The 14227-nt window shown below is 44.1% G+C and overlaps 1 long non-coding RNA gene across 1 annotated transcript in view; it reads left to right on the plus strand.

The window, feature by feature from the left end:
• LOC141417958 (uncharacterized) overlaps positions 1–14227 on the plus strand; it is a 155342-nt gene that overhangs the window by 83926 nt on the left and 57189 nt on the right. Inside the window, exon 3 of the long non-coding RNA XR_012442559.1 lies at positions 2554–2684. This is a non-coding gene — a long non-coding RNA (uncharacterized lncRNA). The remainder of the gene's footprint in view (positions 1–2553; positions 2685–14227) is intronic.

Consider the following 14227-nt stretch of genomic DNA (forward strand, 5'->3'; position numbering starts at 1 on the left):
TTGAGTCTGACATTCTAACATTGTCTTCCTCAGTCACATCATACAATCATACCATTCTCCCCACCACACACACACAATTATTAACATTCCCTCCTCCCAGGCACCTCTATTCTTTTTCCTCTCCCCCCAAAAAATTATTTTTAGGTGAAACCGACTTTTAATTCTATCACCCCAATAATGCCACGTGTGCTAAGTTCACTATCTGTGTTATTGAAAAAACTGAAGAAATACAAGACAGCATGGGAGTGATATTTTGAGAGTATCTAAAATTTCCAGGTTGGGCCCAAATGTAAAAATCTAATACCTCCAAGACATAAAATGACATGGCCACTTTTTCTTCATGTGAGAAAGACACAGGAGGTTAGAAAGACACCTGGTGGAGGCTCCCTTCTTGGCGCCAGCCACAGGGCCTCTGCCCAGCCCTCCCTGGAGAAATGAACTGGAGAAAGAGGAAGGGCTTCCGCCATTGCCTTCAGTCTGGCTCCATGTGGCTGGTGTGAGGTTGCACATTTTGCAGCTGAAGGCAGTGGGCTCCCCAGGATAATAGCAGCTGTTCAAGTGCATATTAGCACTTGAGATGCTTGATAAGAGGAATTAGAGTACCACCCGGTTTCTTTATTTTTTATTTTTTGCCTGGCTGAATCAATAATTAAGTGTATTCTAATAGTGCAGTTTTGCTTGGGATTCTCATTTGGCTCAGGCATTAGGTCTAAATGAAATATTTAGTTGACAGGATACAGTTATAAAGCAAAACCACATTTCTGTCTGTATACTTTAATTTTTTTAATGATGAGAAACCACAGTCTGTCTTCCAACCCCGGCTGCTGTGGCTTTCCTGTCATTCTCTCTTCCAGAGACAAGATAAAAATCCCTGTTCCCCAGCAAGAAAAATGAGAATGTCAGATCCTGGTGACCACCATCAGATGGGGCCCGGAGCAATGAGAAAACCCTACTTCTACCCATTTTGTCCTAATACGCATAGACTCATCAGTAAGGCATGCTGGGACCTTTGCTTCAGGCAGTAGGAAAAGAGAAAAGGCTGAGAATTGGGAGCCCTGAATGATGATATGGAAGCCACTAGAATCTTAGCTTAGAGGATGAGGGGACATATGTGCATAAGGTGATGCCGGACTGGGATGTGCAGCATCAATCAGGGGGGCCAGACCATGGCAATGCTTCAAGTTGGAAGATAGGTAGCTTTTGACCTTCTTTTCAGAGCATAGTCAGCTCCTGTCCAGAAGGCACAAGAGATGAAGGCCTAGCTGGGCAGTCTACAACTCAGGATACTCCTGCAATGCTAGCTTCTCTCCTGCATTATTGTGTCACACAAGGAAAGCCCCTTCACCTCTCTGGGCCTTGTTTCCTCAACAGTTGGTAAAGTACCTAAGGGATACCATCAATCATTGGGTCATGGAAAGACCACCTCAAGCATGGCCCTGCCTCAAGACGACCTTCCCGTCACTTGTAGGCTACAGCTTGACCCAAAGCACTTTGCTCAACTTGCTACATTCCCCATCAGGAAGCAATTCATTGGTGTTCATTAGTTCTTTTCTTTCAGGTTCAGATAGGATTCACTGTACAATGTCTTCTCACACCTAATCAAAACCCACCCACAGATCCCTGACTCTCGTTTGAGAAAGTGAGTGGTTCTGTGCCTTCTGGGGTCCTCAGTCTCCAGTGCTTTGCTCACACTTTTCCATGCCACCACTGGTGGAAGGGGTGCAAGAGCTGTGAATATCACCATCTTTGAACCACAGTAGCACCATGAGTCTTCCCCAGGTGTTTCTGAGTCACAGGCCAGGTTGAGACCAACACAGGTTCCAATCACAGAATAAAAGAGAGTGGTGTCACCCACATCAGGCACACATGACTGTAGACCATTAATTATTTGCACAGCTTGCTTTCTGAGTGCCTCTATTTTAAATAAATATTTTGTATACATTTACTCTAGAAATTAGAAAAGGAGGGAGGGGTGGAAAGGAAAGAAAGGCAAGAGATGTTGATCTTGAATCCAGGCTGGCTGGTTCGCTCTTGTAGTGTTTGAAAAGTCAATCCATTCATCTCCAGCAGAGTGGGCATTGCAGAAAATGATATTTGTCTAATATTTGCTCAGCCTATTGTGTCTTGCTGTGTATTCCCAGGTGCACAGGCTTTCGAAGAAAGTTAATCACTGTGCCTTAAGACCTCTTTAGCTGTGCCATTTCTGAGCAAAAGGTGCAGACTTAAAAAAAAAATCTATATATTTTTCTTTCTTTTTTGATTGTAACTGGGCAGGTTGCTGCTTGTTACCCGAGCCAGAGCACTAAGAGTCAGGGCAGGGGTAGAAAACAAAAGAGCAGGGCTGTGACCAAGGAGGGTTCTCTCTTGAGCATTTCCATGGATCAGAGACAAGGAGGTGCCCTGTGAGGAGAGGTATCAGAGAAAGGGGCTGTGGAGGAAAAGTTCTTCAAGGTTGGATGTCTATAATAGTGGGTATCACTGGATCTATCTTCTGTAGTATTTAGAGTTTGTGATGTTTTTTTCCACAACAGTGCTGTGTTTTGATCTCCACAGAGACCCTGGAGGTGAATAAAGCAGTTGGTGCTATGCCTGGCTTACAGACACACCAGCTGAGACCCAAGATGATGAAGTGCATTCCTGAGGATGGCACAGTGACTTCTCTAAGTCACAAGAGAGTTTCCCAGGTACTAGTAGGGAAAATTAGGAATGAATTACTTCAGAGTTTCCAAATGTTTGTTAAAATGTATTTCAGGAAGGGAACAAAAACAAAACCACACCACATGGCCTTTTCACACCTACTCTGCATAGGGCTGTGTCCTGGGTACTCCACAGTGCCACCTCCACCCTTTAAAACATTCTTTATGCCAGTATTTGCTTGTGACTTAAAGGGAACACAGGCCTTGCTCCTTATGCTTCCTCTAAGAGGAGGGGTGTTAATAACATAACACATCCAGCCCCACTTCAGTCCTACCCACTTTTTCCCAGAGAAGAGCACTGCAGTCCCCAGAGTCCCACAAGGGTGGAACTGGCTCTGGGAAGCACAGCCCCTCCCTCTCCTTTCTTGATTCATTAGTTGGCCCTCTGCCTTGAGCTCAGCAGGAAGAGACTTCACCCTAGGGACCAATGGAGAACGTCACCCAGCTCTGCTCAAGACTGATGACCAAGTCTCTGTGATTCCAGCTCAGTGTCTGGAAGTCTATTGTTGTTACATGTTTAAATCATGTCCTCAAATACAGTACAAGCTTTTGGAATTGTCACAATATACCCCCAGTACAACAACAATATGATAGTAAGAGTAAAAAAAAGACCCTAGCCCTTATCAACCACATTGATAATGTTGACCTCTGTGTTCTGCAAGAAGGAAGAAAGGAGGAAAAGAGGGAGGGAGGAAAAGTGAGGGAAGGAAGAAGGAAGCAGTGAGGGAGGAAAGAAGGAAGGGAAACAAGGAGGGAGGAAGAGAGGAAAGGAGGAAGCAAGGGAAGGAAGGGAAGATGAGAGGGAGATAAGTAGAGAGGAAGGGAAGGGAGGGAGGGAGAGAGGGAAGGAGGGAGGAAGGAAGGAAGGAAGGAAGGAAGGAAGGAAGGAAGGAAGGAAAGAAAGAAAGGAGGGAAGAAAGGAAGGGTGAAAACTGAAAAAGGAGCCAGGTCTGTTGGAGTCTTATCTCCTTCCATTGTCTGTGACCAACAGTCAGGGATGAGCCATCCATCAGAAGGTCTGCTAGTCCCAGTTGTTAGTGGCTGTTTCTTCTGACACCACATTTTCCTCTGACTTGACATCTATGACCTGACTTAATCCATCAGAATGAGTTCCATGATGTATAACTGCTTCCTCAATCTCCCTGACATCTTATGAAAATGCCCCAGTAAGTCTGACAGAAGGATGACTTGACATTTTGAATGTGTATAACTTTATGAGATAAAATCCCAGGACAAAGTATTATTGGGATTTCATACAAGCTCCAGATTAGGAGAAGACAGGACCCAATTTTGAGGCCCTGTTCAGCACAGGGGATGCCTCTCTTATATCTCATCACAAAAAGCTTTTGAAGATGGATGTCTGTGATTTATAGTTACCCTCATGACATGAAGGTGGAAAAGATAATGCTCTCAGATCCATCTGACTTTTGGGCTTCCTCCCACTGCACCTCCATAGCAAGCTCTGCAGACTCTGCTCTTCCCAAGGTTTTGGGATCACACAGACATGGGTTCAGTTTCTAGCTCTGCTTTGCTACCATGTGTGATCTTCAGAAAATGATATAAGCTCCCTGGAACCTCAGTTTCCTCTCTGGGAAGACAGGAAAAATTACAACTACCTCCTTCTGCCATTTTAATGATTCAGTAAAACGTGGTAATTTACTTCAAATGGTTTATCTTATCCTTTCCAAAGGCTATCAGATTTTTTTTCTTACTTTATTGGAGATTTCTTCCCTTTACTTCACAAATCTTTCATTGGCCATTATGGCTTTATCTTTCAAGAGCCCTTTCTTGTTTTCTCCTTCTAGTCTTTGTTCCTTGAATGCAAATCTTCTCTTATTTCTCCAGAGATTTTGTAGGGATTTTTCTTTCTCATGTTTTCTCCTGCTCTTGCTCTCCATGTTGGTTTTCTTTCTTCTGAATTTTCCTCCCTGATAGTTTGGGCACTGCTTTCATGCTTTCTTGAAATGTCTGGGGATCTTTTAGAATGAGACACAGAGCCCAGCTGGAAATGCCACATAAGAGCTTGTCAACTGATGGCATCAATAGGCCAGGAGGACATGGCCCAGCCATTGCCATGGGCATCTTCAAGGGTCAGGACCTGTAGGTCTTTTCTCTGTGACCTTCTACTCTGTAGAACAACCATTCAACCTTCTGCTGGGGGAGATAAGACCGACAGGCACAACTGAGGAAGTGGAGAAGAATGGTAGTAATGGGAGGAGTTCACCTGATATCTTTTCCCCAGCATCTCCTTACCTCATCCTCACTTGGACCTGATGTTCCTGGGTAAAGACCTCCCCTCACTCAGTTTTTCTCCAGAAAACAAACATCCCTGCCAGGTGGTAGGGAGTAGTCCTTTGACTGATTCTCACTCGCACCGTATATTAATTACACAAAGTACTAGGTTTCATTATGACATTTTTATACATGAATATAAGGTACTTTGTATTTACCCTTCCCGTTCCCCACACTTATCCCCCTTCTCTCTTTCCCATTGGTCACTATTCCTTAATAGCTCCCCCTTCAACTTTCCTGTCTTATTTATTTATCTAATTCCTCACATGAGAGAAAACACACTTGTCTCATGTGAGAGAAAGATGAATTCAGATTATCTTTCTGAGTTCGGCTTGTTTGGCTTAACATGATAATCTTCAGTTCCATGGATTTTCCAGTAAACGTCCTGATTTCATTCTTCTTAATGGTAGAATAATACTCCACTATGTATGTACACATGAAATTTTCTTTCTTCATTCATCCATTGATGGGTACAGATGATTGCATAGCTTGGCTATTGTGAATAATGCTGTAATAAACATGGGAATGCAGGTGGCTCTAATGTATGTTGACTTAGACCCTTTGGGTGTTTACCCAGGAGCATTATATAGCATGGCCACATGGTAGATCCAGTCTTCTTTTTTTGAGTACTCTCCATGCTGATTTCCATAGCAGCCAGACTGATCTCTATTCCACCAACAGTGTATAAGAGTTCCCTTTCCCCACATTTGCTCCAGGATTTCTTGTTTGTTTTCCTGATGATAGTCATTCTGACTGGGGTGAGATGTAATCCTGATTTTGATTTTGATTTCCCTGATGGCTAAAGATGGTGAACATTTGAGTTTTTAGGATAGAAAAGATGGTCTGGGAGTCAAAGTGGTCTTTCAACACATTCCCCACCAGTCTATCTGTTTGTAGCCTCACTCCTAATCCATGCCACAGAAGAGCCTTCCAGGGTGTGCCCCTTACACCTTATTGTCAAACCTTCCTAAGGGCCTCTAATTTCAGCTATGTTTAGTCTGTGCCTCATTAACACTCCAATCTGCTCTCCATCCTCCAAAGAATTGCTGACGTCTCTCATCCTTTGTTGTCTTCTGTTCCACTCCTGGTAACTTCATGAATTGACTATTTGATGGTCAGTTGAGTGTGGTGGAAGGGGCAGAGAAAGCAGCAGGTAGAAAAGCACCTGTCTAACTTAAAGTGAAAATAACTTTCCCAAAGGGCAGCATGATGCTGCATACCTTTCTCCTCCGTTCCTTCCTTACTGCAAGGAATGTATTGCAGTATGGATCTGTGGCTACACAAGAGTGGTTTGAGAGCCATAAAGTGCCTTCCCTAAAACCCAGAGCATCACCCATGGGTGCCCAGCATTCACTGACAAAGTCACTTCAGACAATGTCAACAGGTCTGCAAGCATGAACTATAGTGGAGTAGGAAAGATTGTATTCTTGGCCCTGAGACTCACTTATAACAGAAAAATAGATCTTATTTCTCCTTTTGCAGTGATCCCACCGAGGAGGAGTGCAATGGTATTGGGCTGGTGTGCATGACTTGCCTGACCCAATGGCAAAGGAGATGATCAGGGAGACCTCAAGGGGCAGGAGAGAACAGGCTTGTCCTCATAGTTCCTGTGATCCAACATCAGAAAAGCATCCTCAGGAAAAGGATGGGCTCCAGAATGAAACCATGTGGAGCAGCCAAAGTTTAACCTAAACTCTGGAGTCCAGATGAGTCTGGAGAAGCTGAGCCAAGATCATCCCCTAGCATCCTTGAGCCCAAATAAGTTTATTCAAGGTCTAGGGCCAGGATCAGTAGCTCACACCTGTAATCCCACCTACACAGGAGGCAGAGATCAAGAGGACTGCAGTTTGAGGCAAGTCTGGGCAAAAAGTTCATGACATCCACCCCCCTATCTCAACAAATATATCATGCATGGTGGCACACACCTGTGATCCCAGTTACATGCGAGGCATAGGTAAGGGGATCAAGGTCCCAAACCAGACCAGACAAAAAAGCAAAACCCTATCTGAAAAACAACCTAACAAAAGAGGACTGGGGGACAAGGCTCAAGTGGCAGAGAGCTTGCCTAGCAAGAGCAAGGCCCTGAATTCAACCCCAGTACTGAAAGATTTTTAAAATGAGCTTGGATTCGATCCAAAGGAACTTGAAGTTACATTAGCCTCAAAAGATCAAGAGCCTTGCTTCCTACTGTGGATGCTCAGCTCAGCAGGGAGACCTCCCCAGGGACTTCAAACCACAGTGGAAACCAAAGCCAAGTTCCTTCCATGGCCCCCATGGCCGGTCTCTTGGCCCACTTTCCTGTGGCCTACCCTCTGACCTTCCTTCTCTGCCTCACCATGTTAAGCCATCCCCACTAGAGCTCTGTACTTACTATTCTTTCTGATGGGACGGCTCTTCTGAAATCTAAATCCATAGCACCCAGATCTTGTGTCAGGTCACCTCCTGGAAAGGCTGGCCCATCCTTCCCTATGCCTGGAGCCACAATTGGGCTATGATGACCATGGAAGATCCATCACCTCTTTTGATGGCATTATTATTAATCCATTAGAATTAAAGCCCCTGGAAGTCATGGAGTTTGTCAGCCTTGTTGATTCCTGAGTTGCAACATCTAAAACAATGCCTGATATTTGATAGGCAGTGTATTTACCATCCAAATGACTAAAAGATGATCAGAAGACAACAATGGAAATGCAAGTTAAGCCCATACTCATAGGACACAGGTGACAAAATGAGGAGTCTGAACTGTGTTTGGTCAGCAACAGGGAGCCCTGTGGAAGGCATTTGGGTTGAGGGGTGGAGTCATCTGAGGGGTGGGGTCTGTGAGCTTGCAGTAAGAAAACGAAGTGGAGACCATGAGACCAGATAAGTCCACAGTGTCAGGAGAGAGAGATGCTGAGAACCATTCAAGATGGTGGGCATGGTTGCTATTGAAGGATGGACAGAAAAAATTCCCCATCTGCTTCACAGTTTCAGGGCCTTGAGCTTGCTAGGAAAGCACTGTATCACACCTCCAGTCCTTTTTTGTTTTAGTTGTTTTTCAGGTAGAGTCTCCAGCTCTTGACTGGGGCTGGCCTTGGACCAAGATCCTTCCAGCTCCACCTCCACAATGACTGGAATTATAGGCATGCACCATCATGACCAGCATGATGCTTAAGTGCTTTTCTCCTTGGCCACTGCCTTGGCTTGATTTCTGATCAAGGAGGGAACATAGCTTCTTTCTTCCATGGTTGCTTTTAAACTTGGGGTTTGTGAGTTCTGGCTGCATGGCTGCAACAGTTGTTTTCCATTCCCCAAGGCAAATGTAGAGCCAATTGTTGAGTTAAGGCAGACAGAGGGGAGCCCTGCACAGGTTTTGCCTTCACTAATAAGTCTTCTTGACAGCAGAAGGAAGCCTTTCCAGTCACTTCTTTGTAGTCATTCCATATCGTCATCCTCCCGTTGTTAATATTGTTGTTAAACTACCGATGCCGTACTGAGTGGAAAGCTAATTATAATAATTAACAGAGAACTCCTGAACTTGTCAAACTGGTAATTATAAACCACGGGGACTTTTATCATTAATAGATGCCACAGAAAGTGAAGGCACAGGGGTGCTGGCAGGGACAGGCGCACAGGAGATGTTCCGGTCCAGAGCCAAATCCGAGTGGCACCAGGATGCAAAGACATGACTTCCCCTGGCTCTGTGCCTGACATGGCTGCCTCTGCCTTCCTGCAAGCTAGCTCTGAGTTTCCCAACACACCATCTGAGAAGACCTCACCTTCTCCTCTCTCTCTTCTCTCTGAAACACATCTGAGTAGGATCATTTTCCTTTTAAGGGGGCTTTAGACTAGCTCATTCAGTCATGCATCAAGATTTCATTGAGTATCTACAAAGTAGCAGTTGCTTACTCTATCTCTGTACCAGAGACAAAATTATGAATCAGACAAATGCGGAAGCTCTTCAGTTCCATGCAATCCTATTTGTCTATTTTTGTTTTCATTGCCTGTGCTTTAGGGGTCATATCTAAGAAATTTACCCAGACCGATGTGGAACTTTCCGCCATGTTTTCTTCTAGTAGTTTTATAATTTCAGATCTTATGTTTAAGCCTTTAATCCATATTGAGTTGATTCTTATATAAGAGAGTGGGATTAGCATCTATTTCATTCTTCTGTAAGAAGATATTCACTTTTCCCAAACTGCAGCATTATTCAAAATGACAATACATGAAAACAACCCAAGTGTCCATCCTCAGAAAAATGGATTGAAAAATGTGGTACACATCCACAATGAGATACTATTCAGACTTTAAAAAACCAGGAAATTCTGTCATTGGTGACAACATGGATGAACCTAGAGACTTTACATGAAGTGAAATGAGCCAGAAAAAAACAGCCAAATATGGTCTGAACTGGTAGAATGCCTGCCTAGTAAGCATGAGGTCCTGAGTTCAAGCTCCAGTACCAATTTAAAAAAAGCCAAATACCACAAGATCTCTCTTACATGTGGAATCTGAAATAGCTGAACTCATAAAAGTAGAGAAGAGAGTAAGATGATTACCAGAGGATGGGGGTTGCGGTGTGCATGGGGACATGGCCAATGGGTACGAAGATGGTTATGAGGAACGTGTTCTGGCACTCTATTGCACAGCAGGTAACTAGAGTTAATAATGTATTGCATATTTCAATAACTAAAAGAGAGGATTTTAAAGGTTCTTATTACAAAGAAATGATAAATATTTGAAGTGATGAATACACAAATTGTCCTGATTTAACCATTCCACAATGTACACCTGTAATGCAACATCACATTGTACTCCACAAATGTTTGCAATTATTATTTGTCAATTTAAATATAATTTTTTAAAAGGCACAATACTTGTCTTCAAAGAGCTTATAAACTAGTGAATAATGGGGGAAAATGTTTTCAAGTGTCCTTTATAATACGACAGGATTGTAGCCATACAATGTGAGAAAAAGAAGGAGTTCTTTTTTTTTTTTTTCAAGTTTGAGAATCTATTTTTTTATTCATATGTACATACAAGGCTTGGGTCATTTCTCCCCCCTGCCCCCACCCCCTCCCTTACCACCCACTCCTCCCTCCCTCTCCCCCCCACCCCCTCAGTACCCAGCAGAAACTATTTTGCCCTTATCTCTAATTTTGTTGAAGAGAGAGTATAAGCAATAATAGGAAGGAACAAGGGGTTTTGCTGGTTGAGATAAGGATAGCTATACAGGGAATTGACTCACATTGATTTCCTGTGCGTGGGTGTTACCTTCTAGGTTAATTCTTTTTGATCTCACCTTTTCTCTAGTTCCTGGTCCCCTTCTCCTATTGGCCTCAGTTGCTAAGGTATCTGCTTTAGTTTCTCTGCATTAAGGGCAACAAATGCTAGCTAATTTTTTAGGTGTCTTACCTATCCTCACCCCTCCCTTGTGTGCTCTCGCTTTATCATGTGCTCAAAGTCCAATCCCCTTGTTGTGTTTGCCCTTGATCTAATGTCCACATATGAGGGAGAACATACGATTTTTGGTCTTTTGGGCCAGGCTAACCTCACTCAGAATGATGTTCTAAAGAAGGAGTTCTTAAAGGTGCCAAGAAGGAGAATAATTCTGCTATCAGAACAGCACAGAACCAGATCTGAAATCCTATCTTTAAAAGTGGTGCTTTGCAAACATACTATAATTCCTAAATGTCTTAAAGAGTTGGGTGAAAGTCATGATCTTTCATTCATTCCAGGAACAAGCTCCCTCATGCATATGGACAAAATTATTACTGGAATTTCAACAGTTCTCAGTCCATAGAGATCCCAAAGTTCTCCATACTATCTCTAAGGGAAATTTATAGACCTCTAAGCTAGAGAATTCTTGTGGGCTGGCAGGTGGCATACAGCAGCACTCGAGAGGGTGAGGCAGGAGGATTTCAAGTTCAAGGCCAACCTGGGCTACATAACAAGACTGTTTCAAAAATCCAAAAGAAAAAAAAAAGAATTCTCATATTTTACCTGGCACATAGTAAGTACTCAATAAGAGATAGCTTATATTATTAGTACCTCACCTTCTCAGATAAGGTATGCACTTCTTAACTCCAAAGAATGAGATGTGTGTCAGTTACTGTGGTTAACAGACACTGATTGATGGGGCCTGGGCACTGTCTTGTCTGTGCACAGGAAGGAAGTGCTTTCAGAGTTGTGGGCCTGTGTGGCTTCCACTCCTGAATCACCAATGCAGAGGGATCCTCCATTTCCCCTCAAAGAAATTTCTTTATCTCCTTCTTCAAGGCTGGCCTTGGGGGGAGGGGGGTGTCACAGGCCACCTCAGGCTGGGAGAACCCAAGCTGTTCCCCAAGGAACCCTCAACAATCATCTGCCTTACTCTCCTTGCCAGACTGTAGGGAGAATGAATTCTGCTCTCATGTGTGGTACCTCATCCCTGCCACAGATGTGTTCATTGTTAGTAGAAATAACCATGGAAGGATGAACCCCACCCTGTCTCCAGCAGGTGTACCCTCCAGGCCACCCCAATTAAACCTGCATTCTAAGTAACAACCCTCATGTTCTGCAGATACATTCTCAAGATAAGGTCCCCAGGACTGCCTTGTAACTAGTTACTTCTCCCAAGTCCCTTCTGAGTATAAACTTGGGATACGCCAAGAAAAGCAAGTTGGCTTACACTGCACCAGCAGCACGGGCCCTGGGGAATGCAAGGGAACATGGGGCCATCCAAGAGACCCATGGTGACCTGGCACCAGGGGCAGCAACTGCCTGGCTGGCACTCTTTGAAATTTGGGGGCTTTTACTGGCAGACTGAGAAGGGTCAAACCAGTTCAAGTAAGGGCAACACTTGGTCCTGTTTCAAAGGCCCTGGCCAATTCTTATTTTTAGCCTAAGTTCAAAAATGATCAGAAAAACCTCAGAGGCCACCATCCCAATAGCAGCTTTTGGTTTTGGGTGGAACAAAAAAGAGGCAACCACAGGCCCCAGAGGTGCGCCAAGAGGTGACTCAGGCCAGTCACCAGGATGTTCTGGAGCCTCCCTCTGTAGAGGGGCACTGGAAGGTCTAATAACTTCCCTACTTGCAAACAAACTCTGCATCTCCTTTGCAAGAGGGGACAGGGTCAGGCCCAGCTAGCTTTATCTGTCTTGCTTCTTGCTAGAACCACAAAAGACCAATTTCATCCGTGAGAGCTTTTGTCTTCAGAAGGGGCTGCAGCTCATCCCAGGAGAAGCCATTGTTGCTGCAGAGGATTTTTAGATCAGCTGCTGGCTTCTGGCGCCCTTCTCCTGCGAGTTCTCCCTTCTCTTTGTGCTGCTCTGCTTTCCTGGACACAAACAACAAATGGTCCTTTTCACCCTGGAGATAAGATTGTGCTTCTCCCAAAGTCACCGCTGTCCTCTCCAGCTTCTGGAACTGTTTGAATAATGAGGCTCCTAGAGAATTTGTGTTGTTTCATCCCTTCCTTCTCAGAGATTGGAGATTCCCTAGGCGGGCCAAGTGGGCAGTGCCTACAGGGGCTTACCCAGGGTGGCTCACACCAGGCAGCAGCCCAAGAGAGCTTTTTCTTTGCTTCATTGGTCTGGGCTCTAAGGAGCTTTGGAAAATGTTTATATATACTGATTTCTCTTCCTTTTATTTTTAATTATTTTTTCCTGCCAAGGCAAACAATGGTTCTTATGCAAAGAATTCCCCACCCTCCAGACATGGTGGAAACCTTCAGCCTGTGATTTTTTTCCACCTCCTAGAAGCTACTATGGCTCCTGTAGACTTGCAAGGGAAATGGAAAGGATGTCTGCCGGAGTCAGAAGCAAATAATAAGGCAGCTTATTATTTCAAATCCCTTCGTCTTCAGGGATCCTGTTCTCCCTGCCCTCCCCTGCTGGACTTAGGGCTGGAAGACCTGGATTTCAGCTACAGCTGTGCCATTTCCTAAGCCTGTGACCTTAGGCAAGACACTTTAATCCTCAAACTTCACTTTCTTAATCAGTTTGAGTTGGTGGATAATTCTACCAGTTTCCTGTTTGTGATGAGACTGGAGGATCATAATGGATGGGGAACTGCTGTGTGAGCTCACTCATTTTATATAAATGTCAAGGGCTGTGCTCATTGTGTTACTGAAATCATCCTAATGGATGTCATCATTATCACTATTACAATAATCTGTGGGTAGTCTGTTTAATGGTAAAGAACCAAGGTGTTGTGTTTTGTTGTTTTTGTTTTTCAGACTTAGCTATGTGACCTTACGCAAATTATGAAATTTCTCTTATTTTCCTCACTCACTGAAATGGGAATAATAAAAACACTACCTAGTTCATAGGACTGTGGACTGGTTTAAGAGAGAGCACATAGGGAAAGTGCCTGGTCTATAGCAAGTTCTTAACCAGTGCCAGCTCCCTTTTCTTTATACCTTGTATTAATTTCTCCTGTCCCTCCAATGTTTATTAAGCACCTATGACAGAGCTTGTAACAAGTGCTTAGATGCATGAGAAAGGTTTGAGAAATGCATTGTATGGCTAGGGTGAGAACAGGCAACAGTTCAACAGGCTAAGTGATTTGTACAACAAACCAGGAGAGAACAGATTAAGTTCTGTCTAGGAGCTCAGGATGGCACTTGAACCAGACCTTGAAAATATGCACAGGATTTTTCAGGCAAAGAAGCCAAGTGAGAGCATTTCAAGCAGAGAGGTTTTTTGTTGTCATTGTTGTGCGCTGGGAATTGAACTCAGGGCCTCTTGTTTGCTAGGCAAGTGTTCTGCCTCTTGAGCCATGCCCGTAGGCCTTTTGCTTTTAAGTTTGTTTTTCATATGGGATCTTATACTAACTTTGCATGGGCTGGCCTCAAACTGAAATTCTCCTTACTCTGCCTCTCAAGTAGCTAGGATTACAGGTATGTACCACCAGGCCGGGCCCTCAAGCAGAAACATTTTGAACAAAGGCTCTGAAGCACAGAAGTCTATAATCTATGGATGGCAGGAGATATGACTGAAAGATTAAGAGGACCACGCAAACTATGTGAGGGGTTGGGCCTCATTTGAGAGCATTGGGAAGCCCCTGGGGGATTGTGGGCAGGAACTGGCCTACTTAGATGTACATTCGAGAAAGGCTGCTGTGGTCTGAAGACTGGGCAGCACTGGAGCAGGAGGAATGGGGAGATAAGAACAGAGGCAGGAGAACCAGCAAAGAGGGATGGAAATAATGAAGAAGACTGATAAAGCCCAAATTAGGCAACTGCATTACGAGGAAGACATTCTAAACTCTGGAAATT

This window comes from Castor canadensis, chromosome 2, assembly GCF_047511655.1.
Source record: "Castor canadensis chromosome 2, mCasCan1.hap1v2, whole genome shotgun sequence".
Taxonomy (NCBI): domain Eukaryota; kingdom Metazoa; phylum Chordata; class Mammalia; order Rodentia; family Castoridae; genus Castor; species Castor canadensis.